Source organism: Haliotis cracherodii, unplaced genomic scaffold (genome assembly GCF_022045235.1).
Source record: "Haliotis cracherodii isolate W230 unplaced genomic scaffold, xgHalCrac1.p SCAF_13, whole genome shotgun sequence".
NCBI classification, from domain to species: domain Eukaryota; kingdom Metazoa; phylum Mollusca; class Gastropoda; order Lepetellida; family Haliotidae; genus Haliotis; species Haliotis cracherodii.
In genome coordinates, this window is record NW_027266268.1 from 38389073 (window position 1) to 38405898 (window position 16826).

Consider the following 16826-nt stretch of genomic DNA (forward strand, 5'->3'; position numbering starts at 1 on the left):
AACGCATATTCCATACACCACATAGGTATACTTCCTAATACACACTGTCGAAATCCCCGCGGCTCCCAATATGGCCTGTATGAACTGTAATCGGCCAACCTCGTCTCTTTCCGTAACTGCTGCAGAAATGACCGCTCGTCATTCGTGACCAACTCGTGTTATTCCGGGACAAGCAAGTCTACCCATAACTCCCTGTATGGCCGAGGGCGCCATTTTGGAACACAAATGTAAACAAACACTCAAACCTCGTGTAATCGATGTACACCGTGATGCTTGATTGCGATATGCTTACCTCGTGTATCGATACATTGTTCTCAATCACCTCTAACTCGGAAATCCCGGTCGAAATCCACCTGAGCCATCCACAACGAGGACGTCAAGTATTTCGAAAACTCGATTGACAGCCGAAGGAAGGAAGAGCAGCTTGCAGATGCCAGGTACGTAGCAGGGCTTCGAGACATAATGTTCCATGATTTCTATACAGAGATCTTATGGAATGGATTGATTTAGATATTTTCCTGATCTCCATGTTACTACTGTAAACGTCAAGGGCCTTTTAGTTTTGTTGTTTTCGGAAACCCTTTGTTATTATTATGATCAAGTGTTTGTTGTGACATGGTATTTCTATTTGGGCTTGCATAAGAGCTACAGGTGCAGGACTTTTATGGGTCGTGTCCTTATTCTCAACATAACGCTGGGATTTGATGATGAGGGTTAGTTACCAAGGGTATAAATCTGGCAAAGTACATGTCAAACAAAACGTGGCATTCAATTCCAATCATGTGTTGCCACCTGAACCACCTGAAAGTGAGATATGGATTACAATGAATAATGACAGCTTATCAATCTTTAACAAATTCACACTGAAACATTGAAAGGATAAAGACAAGTTAGTTGTTTTCTGTTTCAGCATGTTCAGGGTTTGTGGGCAGGTTCACAGACATCCTCAGGGAGGATACCAAGTATTGAGTGAGTATTTTTGTTTGTGATAAATACAAACTACATGTATTCATCATGGTATATTTCAATGTAATGTGAAACATCACACTCACAATAGTCCAGCTCTGTGATGGCAGCCTGTAAATAATTGAACATGGACCAGGCAATCTAGTGTTTGTTATTTTCAGCAAAGATCCATGCCCTCAGAGTATGATGACAACCTAGTCTGACCACTCAATTCATTAGTTGATTAGTGTTTGCAGCGGTAGAAACTAACACTTTCAGTCCACTAGTCCTAAAATGATAGCATATAGCAAAACCTTTAAAATGTCAAAATGACTAGTGCCAATTTCTAACCCTGGTGTTTGGATGTTGTGTTTGTATGTATGAGTGTATTTAGGTTGGTTTGTTGTTTAACGCCGCACTCAGCTATATGACGGTGGTCTGTAAATAATCAAGTCTGGACCAGACAACCCAGTGATTCATATCATGAGCATCGAGCCACGGAATTTAGATCAATGACATGCATCAACCAAGTCAGAGAGTCTGACCACCCGATCCCGTTAGTCACCTTTTACGACAAGCATAATGGCCTTTTACGGCAAGCATGGGTTGCTGAAGACCTAGTCTACCCCGGAATCTTCACGGGTCGAGTGTATTTAACTTAAATCATGAATCTTATACTTGTTTCTCTGTGCTTTTACAATGTAACCCAAATTTTCTCGGGAATAATAAAGTATTCTCTTATTTATATCATTTCTGAACAAAGTGTCATATCAAGGTTAGATCTCTGTCAAAACAGTGCCATGGAAAAGCCAAACAAATAGCCTAGAAATAAAAGTAAATACTGCATTGCATTAATCTGCATTTCAAGAAAATGTGGCAATAATTCATGGAATGATATTCACCTCGGTGAGGATCTCTCTGCATTGTCGAACAAGTTATTTCCTATGTAATGTATGTGTTGAATGACCCTGACTTTGTGGTCAAAATATTGTTTTAACATTTGTTAAATATGGGGATAAATGTCATCTCTGAATGTTTGACATGAATTATTATGATTAGGGTAGTTCTAAGTCGGAATCACAACCGGGGTCTTTTCATTTGAATCAAATGTACAACATGTACAGTTTGGACATTTCTGTGATGTGAATGCTACTTATGTTTGTAGAATGTCCGGATGAATAAAAGAGACAGTCATCCGTGCAGCATCAATGCAAAGAAAGACCATAGAAGAGCAACAGTGAGTGGTAAATATTTTGAAATTATTCTGTTTGGTTCATATGGTTATTTTGCAAATATGTCTTCAGTTTGTTCCTTATCGCTGTAGGCACGGATGTCCTATTATCTAAGGCACTACAATTTTCTGTGCAGAGTTGCATCTCTTGGGCATAGCAGAAACCTATAGTCATGGGTTCAAATCCTGGTTCTCCCCGATTATGTTGCTAGGTTTGTCAGCATTATACACATACTCGTGGGATTCATCAAAGACCTGCATCACTTAGGACTTTCTTCCCACATCAAACTAACATGCGGTGATATATCTGGAATACTGTTCAAAGCAGTGTTAAAGCCAAATCATTTATTTAACACTGCATCCAGCAATAGTTTGGCTATATGACAAGGATTGTGAATATATATTTTTCCATGTTGATGAGTTGAAACAATCACTAAATGACATCTCTTAAAAAGATTCCCAGCATTCCAAGCCTAATTAATAGATAAGGTTGTGATTGAGTAGGCTCATTGATCACATGTAATCATACCACAGTGATGTGGGATATTGTCCATAATAGTTATCATCGGTTTGTCTGGACCGAGTTCATAACATTAGTCACTGGTTTGTCTGGTTGAGATTTGAGATGTGATTATCTTAAATGTTTAGCATATAACAAGACTCACATATGACAACTTAAGTGATTTTGCTGCCTTCTATCTGTAAGTACATGTGGCAACAATTCTTTTTGATTGCTAAAATCTTTTTACATAATGCTGCAGAAACTGAAGTCCTGCTTGAGATCCCTGGATGAGTACTCCAGGTTGACAGTCAGGAAGGACCAGACAAGGGAGTCCTAAACAGAGGCTGCACCCCTTCAGATATCAGAGGTGATTTGCAGACAGCGATGATGAGGGTCCTGTTATTTCAATTGAGGCCGACCGAGAAATTGTATGCCAAATGGTACTGGGACACACAAAGGCTGGTCTGGCTAATGTGAGAAGACCAACCAATGCCAAGCTGGAGTGTAATTCTTCCAGGACATTCAGGAAATTCTTGTAAACACTTGAAAGGAATGATAAATGGGACTTATTGTCTTTAAATGTGGACCCAAACACCAAATGGAAAGTTCACAATTCTACTAACACAATGCAGCAGAGATAGAGTCCAACTGGTATCCCCTCATCCTGGTTCCTGTTCATCCATGGCAATATAGAAAGAAAAGGAGGATTGAGGGAAAGTAAGTTATCTGAACTGGTGAACATAATCCGTAGGTACTGTCAAGCGAACAGTTATCACACTCTGTTATGAGTATTGAAGAATAGGATGAAATTGCATACTGCATCAGGAACCATCATGTGAACACTGTTCAATGTGCGATATACTATAGGCATATGAATAAAAGAAATTGATAATTTGATTGTTGCTTATGTTTCATTTGCCAGCTGTGTAAATGGGGATGTTTCATGATTTTGCCTCAGTTTAATAGCCACACTTATCTTATGAAACCATGCATTGCTTGGGCATCTCAAGATAAATAACACATGTTTCCTTTGCTCTGAAAACGTCTGATGACACATTGATCTGTTATGTCAAAGGTTAAAGTCACAACCAGACAAAAAGTTTGTTTGTGGTCTAACTCTTCCTTTGGGCAGGGGTCGAAGTTTGAAAAAGGTCGTGTGTAATCTATATATACTACATTTTCCCTTAAATTGCCTTTTCTACAGAAGTCTTAGTAACCCTTATACATATACTGGTTACATTACTTCCATATTTTGGTCAATGATATGTTGAATTCTACCAAAGGACTGCATATTTGGTTTATGTGCTGGATAGCTCTTTGAAATGTTTTTGAAATATTTATCACTGATATTGAAGGTCAAATTCACACTCAAAAGTGATATCTCATGAGGGGTTGAAGTGTAAGATCAAGGCAACAGTGAAGGGGTCATTCATAAAGTATTTCTGCAATTATAACTAAAATGCCTATTTCTGGAGATATTTGTGAAGTATTAAGCACATCGTTGTTATTTTATTTGAATACACATATATGTGCAGTGGTTACAACTCCAGTGTCAAATTAACTGTCAATCCCTTTTAATATAATAATTCACAGTAACTGAGGAAGAGCTTACTGTAGTACCATAAAACTAGGGTGAGGCAAATGTCAATGAAGTTAGTATTTTGGATATAACAAGTACATGTACCGTTACAAATAGTCTTATTATCATCTCACTAGGACCAAAGGCCCAAGTGAGCACATTGTCAATGACTTTTTCTTTTTCTCAGTACAAACTGGAAGTCTGGGCATGAAATTTAACGATATCATTATACAAGAACTGATGTTTGTTCATTAAATACCATTAACATCCGAAAAGGACAAAATATGAAATTGAACAATTTTCTTCTCCAAAAATGTTTTAGGAGGATATTTACCATTAAAATAACACAGAATATTACAACAGGTACCTGTAATGTACAGGCTAACATTATTTACCAGAAGCAAGTCATGAAGAAAATTTGCATCCGGAAACCTTCCGGAAACCTTCCAGATGCCTTCAACAACCTTCAAATTGCTTGGTATTTTCAAGTTACTTTTTTTATGTGTTTCACACTTAAGTGAACAAAATGCACCCCCCAAATTTTGACATTTTTTTTGGAAGGTTTCCGGAAGGTTTCCGGAAGGTATCCGGGCCGGATCCAAAATGGGAAGGTATCCGGAAGGTTTCCGGAAGGTTTCCGGAAGACGGAAACCTACACTTTTTTTGCTGTGGTGGTAAAAGCGTTCGCTCCTCGCGCCGAAAGTCCAGGTTCGATTCTCTGCATATCATAGGCACAATGTGGGAATCCCCCACCGTGATACTGCTGTAATATTGCTAAGGCGGCGTAAAATCCGACTCACTTAAACTCTCATAAATCACTGTGCCATTGCTAACAAGGTTCTGCAGATGGCACCGGAGTATGTCAAGATTCAACTCTCGGTTGTTCTTCTTCCATTATATCTCACTAGGTGGCGCTACTGGCCTCGCTAGGTCGTTCATTCATCCACAGGGCTGTGTACATGAATGGCGGCACTTTCTGAAAGCGGTTGTCAAGTAGGAGTTTATGTCATGGGAAGTTCACCTCAACCGATTCCAGCAGTCCTGCTTTTATCTGATCCATTGACCTAAGTTTGTGGCTCTGTGACAACACGTACAAAAGAAAGTCTTTGTACAGGAGATGCAATGGGCTATTCATGGCATATCACAGGCTTTTACGGATTGTGGACCGGCCTCGCGATATCTAATCCGCTGTCCTCGCATAAATATTAACATATCTTCGAGATCTGTCTGAATGAATGGCGTGACAACATTCAAGAAGTACGTTAACGGTTATGTGAAATATTAGAATGATTCCACCACAGAAGTCAAATCTTAAAGTTGTTTGATTCTTCGGTAGCATTTTCAATAAATGTTCACGAAAGGTTCCTGAATACATTAATCGAGATTACGCTATCCGCATGGATGACCTATTCCTGCACAGATATATCTAGATCGGTGACGCTAAGCCGGTGACCCCTACCCAGATCCGGACATACCAGTGAAACAGGCACTCACTCACTCACTCACTCACTCACTCACTCACAATGTAACAATCTATCAATCTATCAATCTATCAATCTATCAATCAAACAATCAATCAAAATGGAAATCGAGTGACGGATGCTTGACTCATTGTAAGTCTTTGTACGCCATTGTATCGTTGCTAGTGGTACCAGTTACCGGTTTGGGCTAGACGAAGCATTGACGAAGCAAAGAGTTTAATCAGACGTCTCCTTGAGGGAGACTGGTATCACACCTGTGATCCCTGGCGATAAGAAATATCACATTGCGTACAAGGCCAGCAGTTAGACGTATCAACGTATGATCGTAAATTCTCCTCGGCGTAATATATATCTTGCAGGTGTACGTAAACAGGATGTGTTTGGTAACTTGAGCAGGAAGCACAAGTGCACGAAGGGATGGTATTTCAGATGACAAATGAAAGAAGACAGAAAGATTGTGACCCAAAGTTAGTGTCGCACACACGAATTTTTATTTAATGTATCCTCGAGAGTCAGTAAAAAACTAGAAATAACTGCCTTTGTTCTGTAAATCTCACCAAGTTTCAGCTTTCGCCTCTTCCTTTGAGGAATGAGGTTTCACATTTGTAAAATGATCTCTGTTATATGTCTGTACCATCAACTTAACTGCCCTCACCCCCTGCAGTTTTCCCGTCCCATATTGCCAAGCAGGTGACACACAAGGAGGCATACGGCCCTCCCTCAGTCCAGACTCATGAGTTATACTGTGCCTACCACAATAAGTTGTGAATACGTAGCCTTGCTGTGGCCAAACATTTTGTAACAATTTGGCAAACTTTGATATGTAAACAGCACATATAATTCAGTTTTATTTCATCTTAACATATCAGTTGAATCCCACTTGACCTTTGAAGATCCGGTTCCGAATAGATTTACAGCAACCCATGCTTGCCGTTATAGGCGACTATGCTTGTCGTAAGAGGCGACTAAAGGGATCGGGTGGTCAGGCTCGCTGACTTGGTTGATGCATGTCATCGTATCTCAATTGTGTGGATCGGTGGTCGTGATATAAGTCACTGGATTGTCTGGTCCAGATTCGATTATTTACACACCACCGTCATATAACTGGAATATTGCTACGTGCGGCGTTACACAAAGAACAACAAAAACGGAAAAACGGATCCTACTTATTTTGTGGATACCATAACAATAAATCAAACCAATAGATCGTTTGAGCTAGCTAAATATAAAAAAAATAGTCGATAGTCATATTTCCCTCTGTTGGTCCCACGTGAAATGTTCCTCATGAATACTGTAAATCATGAAATTAACGCAATAATAAGTCAGCACATTAATGCGTGTATAGAAGAACCCTGGCCTCAAATGCGTCATGACATTTATGAGAGTAGCCTTGCAAAAATCACTGTAGTCATAAAAACGATTTTTACATATATAAATACATACAGAGGAAATGCTTAGCATTTATCTTTTAAGGAAGAATGTGTGACTTGCTTAATACATAGGTATGTGGACATATATGTATGTACATTTGGATGAATATAGATATACCTCCTTATAGATAGTGATCGTAGATGATTGTAGAACGTGCACGAAGAAAATGGAATAATTATGTGAGTAATCGGGTGAATACCACGTTTAGCAATATTCAGCCATGTTGCGATATTGGTTTCCAACATACAAGACGGACCATGAAATTATGACTTGAATTTGGACCTGGCTTTCTGGTGTGATGTAACACCTCAAAATCTAATGTAGAAAAAGAGCTAAAAGCACGAATAAAGATCACGAGATGAAACTTATGTATACATCTGGGCATATATTTGCGTAGTATTACTACGTTCATTCATCAGTATATATGTATTTTGCGCAAAGGATATTGTAGATCGACGCTTACATGCGCATATAACCTATTCACCAGTGGTGTAATATTTAATTCATTTGTCTTTTGATACATATAGATAGGAACATGGAGAGGCTGTCTGAAGAAATATAGACATGCATGGGATCTTTTGGATAGTTGTACTTCACGGTTAGACAAACGTTTAGTCCCTGAAAATACATTATTTTGGTTAAAACGAGAAACTATATTTAAATTTAAAAGGAGCCCAAGTGAGATGGAAATTTCAGCCTGAAATCGTGGAACATCTAGGCTTGTTTCATTTGGGGCTATAGCATTGCAGTAAGGCCTGGGCGGAAGGGACAATAATATGGTTCTGGGACTGTGAGACAAACTGCATCACGGTCTGTATCGCCGTCATGATCTTTAGAGCTACGAAATTAGAGCCATCTGAGACAGTCACTCGACACCTGTTTGCACCCATCAGATACCAGTCACCACTGTCACTACTTCTCTCTCCAAACGAAAAAAACCCGAAAAATGTCAGAAGTGTATATTTTTAATCCTTCTAATTTACTATTTAGATACATGATTTAACTTAAAAGTAATTATATAGATATGTGATGCTGGTACCGTTTTGTCGCCATTGTGTAGCTATTGTGGAGTTATTATGAATATCAAATACATGTCTTGAAATATAGACTTGTAAAAGAGTTAATCAAAGAACCATATGCAGCCGTTAAATTGGCGGCTATCGATATATTATCCATTTACTTATACACACTTATTATGGACATATACAGAATTTCATTGTACCTTATTATTAAAAACATTACCCGTAAAGATCCGGGTTAGAATAGGCCTTCAACAACCCATGCTTGTTCGAAGACGACTGACATGATCGGGTGGTTAGGCTCGCTGACTTGGTTGATGCATGTCATCGTATCCCAATTGCGTAGATCGGTGCTCTTGGTGATGATAACTGGATTGTCTGGTCCAGACTGGATTATTTACGAACCACCGTCATATACATGTAGCTGGTATATTGCTGAGTGCGGCGTTAAACAATAAACAAACAAAATATATTATTAAACACCTTCCAACAATGAGAAATTAAAATTATATTTCTATATATTCTGTTATATTTATAACATAATTTGATTCATAATTTTAATTATTGCGTTGCTTTCTTCCCTGTCATTCAATGTACATGTTCAACCCCCTAAACTTTTAATATTTCATTTTTCACAAATGGCTACGTTAATGAGTTGCCTAGATCTCTCGTTACCTACTCACACGAACAGATTAAAATAATTTGTTTTACTATCATATTTCTGTTTATCAAATTCATAATACGAAATTGATAATTCATTTATCACAGTATAGATCATATTCGTTTATATCACTATCTGATGCTAAGGTTTTATTGTAGAAATTATAATTAATTCAAAATGTAGAAAGATACACAATTTGCCATTATTTGACTTTTAAACTGTACAAAGTATAATATAATGATCAGAATGCCTGTAACGGGTAGTATTTAAGAAAGAAATATTTGTCGATAAGTCCCATTTTTCAGATATGCCCTTCAGTAGTATTGAAGAATACAGAGTATACATAACTCGCAATTATCCAAAAGAGATTTCAAATCACAATAACATATCTGATATAAAGAGAGGTGGTAATGATTTAATCTCTACATTGTGCCCTTGTTCGTGAGCCCTTGTTCTATTCAGCAAACAGTCCCAAACCGAAACTGAACATATCCGATCACACTGATTCAGGATGTCCCAGTTCTTCATGCTATACTGACGCCCGTTCGTCTAAATTTAAAAGGAATCCAGCTCAAGTCTAGAACGATTTGGCAAGCCTAGATTGCCTCAATTCTATCCATGAAAGTAAGCATTAAGAAAAAAATATTGTTCTTGTCTGCTTCAGATTATATTTTGTAGAGACATATTTTTAACTAGGAAAATTGTACTGACACCGGCGCTGTCCCTATTGAAGCTATTTATAAGAATTTCGAATTGTCGTCCATTGACAAGTGAGGATATCATAAAGTAATCGTTGATGCCGCGCTACACTATAATAAAAATTATAATCAAGTTGACTGGTGTGCACATTACTACAATGAACATGTACATGATCATGCCCTAATAATCAAATGCCGTAATGTCAAATACTAATATATTACTGTGTGATGAATTTAACTGGATCAGTGGTAACATGTGATATTAATATTCCATCAATTTCTCCCCTGGTTGGTCCATCCATGTCTACAAAATGAACATAATACAATTAAAATGGAGCCTAGAACAATTCTTAATTTCAGGCTAGGGCTCTGGAAATCTAGACTTTCCCAATCGTTATAGATTTGAGTTGGTCTCATTTTTTACATTATTCTCTTGGGTCAACGCCACAGCTCATACCATGCACTAACAAGACCAGATTGCCCCCCGCCGGAGCTCCTGGATTTTGGTTATATCATCTAACATGGCCAACTCTGCTCTTAAGTAAACAAGAACCTAGTCAGCGAGGGGTCCTTTATCATCCCTATGTGACTGCTTATAAAAATCTGATATCTCTTCCTAAAGACCTGGTAAATAATATTTTTTCTGCTGATTATTCGAAACAGAGTGAGTGAGTTGGTACTACATATGTTTACGGTTCTATTTTAAATGAATGCAGCGCTCCATTATGAAAACAAATTGTTTTAACGCCGCTCTCAGCAGTATTCCAGTGATATATGACGGCGGTCTGTTGTATATGAAATAAATGCAAATTGAATCTTGAATCTTGAAAGTTGTAACATTTCCGCTAATAAGTATCACATGCAGTATACAGTATATCAACTGCAATATACTGTATACAACATTCAGTATACAGTGTGTCGCGAGCTCTGCGCTGGGCTGGAGCACACATTTCCTATCCCTCTCCCTTCGGCAAACACCTCACGAGGGTTGCAACGAGGTCACAGGTCAGGCGTGCACTCGTCAGTTGTCTAATGCGGTCAAGAGTATGATCTTCTCGAAGACAACTGCACTAGAGGTATGTGGATTGTTGATGAGGTACTACGTGTTTGGAACTGTGAATCGAAGACTAAGCACTTTTAGAGAAGAGCTCACAATAAAACGTTATGGACTCGCGGACGGACTTGTGTTTTCATTTCAAGACTTACATGTATCAGGTTGAACTTCTACGACAGATGTAACTTGGTTATCGCTTCCTAACTGTAGCATTAACTAAACTTTACGCCTTTTATACACATTTGTGATGAGGCGACAATGCGACAACGAGACATATTTTGACCTTGAAAATGTCGCGTTACGGCATCGTCGCCCTTTTGTAAAATACAGAAAAGGATTATTCAAAGAGCGACAATGCAAACACGCGACAATGCGACAAATGGCCAATTGTCGCGCTTTTGTTAATTTTGACACCTTTTGCTTGTTGTGATCCGTGCAAATAAAACTGAGTTATGAAATAGAAGTCTGACATGCCAATTAAAAGATAAAGTGTTGCAGCTTCTGATTTCATAGATCTTCAAGAAGGATTATCAATAATGGGATGGGTGATGAGTTCAACTGCATGCCGAGTCTATACGTTGTGATTAACAATAATGCTCCGAGTCAATACATTTTGTCAAAATATATGACATGTATTACGTGAATGAACATATTGTTTATACTCGTCCATGTTTTTGACGGACAATATAATTTACATGCTCGGTAAAAGTGAGGACGGGCATCATTGTGTGTTTCCTTCCGTGCTTTGTTCAGGTGAACAATTGACTTGTCCTTGCATGTGTTTGTGACGGGTGCCACTTGTGTGGCAGGATACGCTCACCTTTTCCCGAACACCCATTGGATATACAGTTGAAAATAGTGTTTAATGCGATTACCGTAGTGTGTTACTGCAACTGTTCAAATGTTGTGCATTGCTGTTATGTAATATGTAAAAGAAAGCATATTCAATTATCCAATTGATTTGAATAGTGCGTCAGTGTATTTTTACTAACGCCCCAAACCGTAATTTAAACACATATAATAACAGATCATATACACGCATGGTGCCTTGACTTACTGCTAACTTTAATAGGCCATCCCGGAATAAAATAGTCCCCCACCCATGTTGTAGTATGTTTACAAGAAATATATTCCAAAAAATATCCTCATTAGATGAGAATTACAATGACAGAGCGTCGTAATACATTTACATCAAGTACAATACGTCAAAATGGCCGACACGATACACGTGACGGGAGATATTTCCGAAGTTGTTAATTAACCTGTGGCTATTTCAAGTCTTTGTCATCACTGATCAATTGGGCGATCGTTGAAAGGTGATTGTAAAGATGTGTCAAATAGATACTAAGGTGATTCATAGATTGCTGTAGATTGTCACTACGATAGTTTGGATGTTTTTTTCGTTTGTTTTTTCTCTGGGATGGGTTGTAGCGAGGGTATCCTTAAACAGGCATGCAACCACGCTTCTGTGTGAATTCGTACCAGGGAATTCCAAGGGTTTTTCCCCAGGAATGTGGAAGTAGTAAGTGTTTACGCCATTTCAAGAATAAAGGTCACGTGAAGAACGTCATGTGACCGAACTCTCGTCCTAGCCGTATATCTTGTAAACTTCACATTCAAAAAAATAGTTATTATTATAACCAAATGAAACACAACCCATTATTCGATAGGGGTAACTGTTCATAGCCGAGCGATATGTTACCACAATAAACTTGGTAACATTGTTTGGTTTGACTTCTTGGCGCGTGCCTGAATTCCATTAACATGTTACATATCCTAAAACTGGTTTATCAGCAAATCTCGCTGCACTGGTCAACTGCATGTAAGCAGTTGGCTCTGCAAGCATCTAAAGCCTTGATTCCTGTCTGTAGAGTTTATAAAGAAAACAAATTTATATCTTTCCGAGTTGTTTCGGACATTTTTGACAGAATAATAGCACCAATTCTTCTGTATGGTTCAGAAATATGGGGATGTCATTATAATGAATCCATATAAAAAATTCATGCAATGTACTTAAAACGTTTTTTAAGTGTCGGTAAATATGCCTCTAACAAAGCCATTCTAGGAGAAACTGGTCGTACCAGTTTTTTTGTTTCATCACAGCTACGGGCAGTTAAATATTGGATAAAGCTACTTCGTATGAATTCAAATAGATTTCCTCTTCATTGTTATAATATGTTAAAAGCCTTGGATGAAAAGGGTAAATATTGTTTATGGGTGTCTGATATCAGGAATATTCTTTGTATGTCTGGTTTTTTTCTTGCATGGATATCTCAAGATGTTGGAAATGATAAATTATTTATCTTCATGCTTAAGCAAAGATTACTTGATATATTTTCACAAGATTGGCACTGACAAATATCATCCTCAAGGTTTTTATGCCATTATAGGAAAATTAAATCTTTACTTGTTCCTGAAATATATGTATCTGTACTTCAGGATAGAACTTTGAGAAGATCTTTGTGTAAATTACGTATATCATTACATAATTTTAATGTTAATTATCTCAGAAAGGAAAATGTACAAGATAAAGAAAGTAGTTTATGCCGTTATTGTAAAGAAGGCTATGTTGAGGATGAGTTTCATGTACTTCTCATTTGTAAATATTATCAGTTTCTTAGAAATAGATACCTCCCTATGATTTCAACTATGTACAAAGATGAACAACTGATGAAAAAACTCCCGCAATGCTAATACAATATCATCTCCGTCAATATTCCTGAAGAAGATTTTTGAAATTAGACGTTAATATTATATGTAAACTTAATAATACCTACACGTGACTGTACCATGTTGATACAAAAAAACACACTACTGTACTATAGGTCATATGGTCTAAAATATTGAATAAACTTTTGTCTGTCTGTTATACCCAAGGCTCGTTCACGTTGTTCGACTGTGAGTCGTGGCATTTCTTTTGTGTTTTTTTTTATCACAGTGGATGTCTGACTTGCCGTTGCAATCGTTTTATACCCTTACCCGCACGTGCATTTGCAGTTGTCCGTGGTGCACGTGTTTTTCACTTTTTAGCGTGTTTTCTCTCAAACATGTATCAGACGATTAACATTTTCTGCATACACTATTGTTGTATTCAGGTTATGTGTTTTAGATAGACTTCATCGAAAAAACATTTATACTTTGTCTGAAATTTATATTTCCAGTTGGTAAAGTTTCTTTTGGACGTCAGTTTATTTTTATAAACTTGAAAAATATACCGTTTATAGCCCTGTCTGCCTTTTATTTCAATTCTATATTGTAGGATATTATGCAAGCTAGTAGAAGCCATTCATGTCACGTTACGGGTACCGGTACGGGTGAGTCACTCACCTGGGGTTGGTGGTCCTTCTTTGAATTTTCATGATCACAACGTGACACTGGCTCGGGTACGACGTGTCATAATCCATCTATATAGGCAAATATGGCAACATCTGCAGCTTTTCCGTTAAGTGATGTATAACGGGACGTGTGATCCAGGCCTCATGCTTTTAAACATTATCATCATGTATTCGTGATATTGATCCACGAGGTCACCGTGACCTTCACAGTCATAACCAGGTGTGGTCCAATTGTTTTCCTGTTGTTGTTATTGTTGTTGTTGACAATTGAGACTCTCTGGGACTTCCGTTCTACATTCGTTAGATGTTTTGGCCCTTTTTGTTTCGAATCAAAGTTGCCCTCTCCGTAACTGTACATTTGTGATGCACGATTTCATAAAAAATCTCAGCTGAAAGGAGATATCATTGTACGATACTGACTATGCCACAAGCACGTATTTATGAATCACTATCAAATAATGATAATACCAGGCGTTCAAGTCACAAACACTTGCAAAGGCAAGTCAATCATTCAACTGTACGTAAGTAGCCGTAGGTGAATTTCTTAATGACGTGAAGATGAAAACCATAAAAGGTTACGAGTTATCTTGTAGGTGGTACCTGCCATTGATTAAGATAATTTATCCTTATTCAGATGTACATAACATTATCGTTCGGTATAGTTTTCTTATTATTTCATTATATTTGCAGCAAAAAACATATGACATTCATCTTTAAACTCGATCAAAGTACAATGGGTACATACTCTTAAATCACTAGGTATAAACTGACGGACAAAAGAAAGTATATACACATGTTTGATGGTGGCTAAAGATGAAACAAAAAAGAAGCGGTTATTCGATGGTGATGTACATCTGGAAGGTTTTGCGAGCTGGAGAGTACTGCGAAAACTGCGAACGACACACACTCGCAATAGTTTCATGGCGCACTTAGTCTTGCAGACCAACAGCAAACAACGGAAAAGGCATATTTCGTGTCAAACCAGCCACAACAGGATAACATTAATATTATCTCAGATCCTGTTTCTATATTGCCCATTGTCACTCCCTGTCAATGGTCCCACGAGGAAAGTTCACTTACCAGCCACACCTCATCAGTGTCTTCACGTCACAGAGTACCCCCGCCTTGGACTGCTGTAAGATGAACGCCCTACGCCAACCTCCCTTGGTAACTACAACACATTCATCTGTAGTTTTACAAAATACACTGACTGGGTGACAAGGAAAACCTGGTCAGGGAGGGATTGCAACACCACGTGTTATCCAATGTATGTGTTGACGGGGTTCTGCAGGATGTACAGCTTGACACGTTTCCCAATATTGACATTCTTGTCATTCAAGCGACTACAGTAGTGAAGGGCTGGGACGGACAGTTCATCTGTGGTCGCTGTAGATGGATAAATGAGATATCTATTATATCTTGAGTCATGATTCCTTAAGCATCTGTCATTGAAGAGTCCGCCTCCGGTAGTCACTGGGTTGTCTGGTCAAGACTCGATTATTTACAGACTGCTGGTATATTGCAGGGTTCAACAACAACAACAACAACAACAACAACAACAACAACAACAAACTTTATGACCTAAACTAGTAATAAAGCCGACCAATGAGACCGCCTCATCGGTTTCATATTTAGATCTATTCATAATGTTTCAGAGTGACAAAACACTCTCCACAAGATTGTATGGCAAGAGGGATGACTTCAACTTTCCAATAGTCAACTTCCCCTTTAAGCAATATTCCAGCAGCTCCAGCCTTGGTGTTTACGTTTCACAACTTTTGAGATACAATTGAGCACGCTCTTTCTAGCAAGATTTTAAAGAGCGTCACACGTCTCTTGCTCAGAAGTTGTTTGATCAATGTTACAACACCTTGCGAAGCTTTCAAACAGTTTTATGATAGACATATATCGAGGACATATATTTCGAAATTTGACTCGTCAGTGACAAACATGATGTCCGATGCAATTCCCTATTTTGTCCTGTACCATATGTTCTCGTGTTTCTTTAGGTAAACAATTGACTTGCCTTTGCATGTGTTTGTGAGGGGTGTTGGGCAGGATACGCTCACCTTTTCGCGGTCACCTGGTATCATGACTATTTGATCATGGTTCAAAAACACATGCTCAAGATATCGTCGGAATCGTACAATCGACTCTGCTTTTGGCAGAGATTTCTATTTAATATGGAAAGTGTTTTGTCGCTTTTATTTATTGCAATGCAGATTAAACTGAATGAGTCACCTACTGTGAAATCGGGTTATTAGGAAACCCCTTGATGTTGAATTCGCTTTAGTCAGTAAACAAAAACATCAATCTGAAACCCCCTTTATTTGAGAAAACCTTTTTTCAGGAACCCTGTTTGTCTGGAAAACTTCTAACTGTCTAAGTAAAACGTATTGGAAAACTCATTAAGAGATCTCGTTAGCCTGGAAACCCCCTTTAATCATCATCCCGCTATCCTGGAAACCCCTATTTCATACTACAGGTGACAGCACCGCGCCTATGACGAGTGTTTTGTATGTCATACTGTTAAAGGGATTTCTTAATTCTTAATTCTAATTCGAGGTTAAGTGAGTTACTCATACAAATGAAATATTGTTAATTAGACTTTCTGTATGACGAAGTAGGTTGTTATTGAATACCCTTTCGAGAAACTCCGGAGGCACTCGGGGGCACTCGGGGGCACTCGGGGCCAGTGGTGTAAGGCGTCGCAATTCGCTTTGCACAGTTGTAGCTCTTAGCCTAGCCAGGAACCTAACTGTGAGTTCGAATCCCGGCTCGCCCTGAGTATGTTTCTAAGTTCGTCAGCACCATGCCCGTGCTCGTGGGTTTCACCAACAGTGTAAATGTCTAAGACCTTCCCTTTCAGGTTTTCCTACACACAGCAAAC

The 16826-nt window shown here is 38.4% G+C and overlaps 1 long non-coding RNA gene across 3 annotated transcripts; it reads left to right on the forward strand.

The window, feature by feature from the left end:
• The first annotated feature begins 204 nt into the window (after positions 1–204).
• Positions 205–3537, forward strand: LOC139459318 (uncharacterized). 3 transcript variants are annotated; one of them, XR_011652687.1, is made up of 4 exons: positions 205–437; positions 911–969; positions 2111–2189; positions 2938–3537. It is a non-coding gene; the product is annotated as an uncharacterized lncRNA (long non-coding RNA). The 3 variants fall into 3 exon arrangements; XR_011652686.1 differs by lacking the exon at positions 205–437 and having other exon boundaries at positions 710–969; positions 2938–3536; XR_011652688.1 differs by lacking the exon at positions 205–437 and having other exon boundaries at positions 710–969; positions 2111–2182; positions 2938–3536.
• Positions 3538–16826: the final 13289 nt, after the last annotated feature.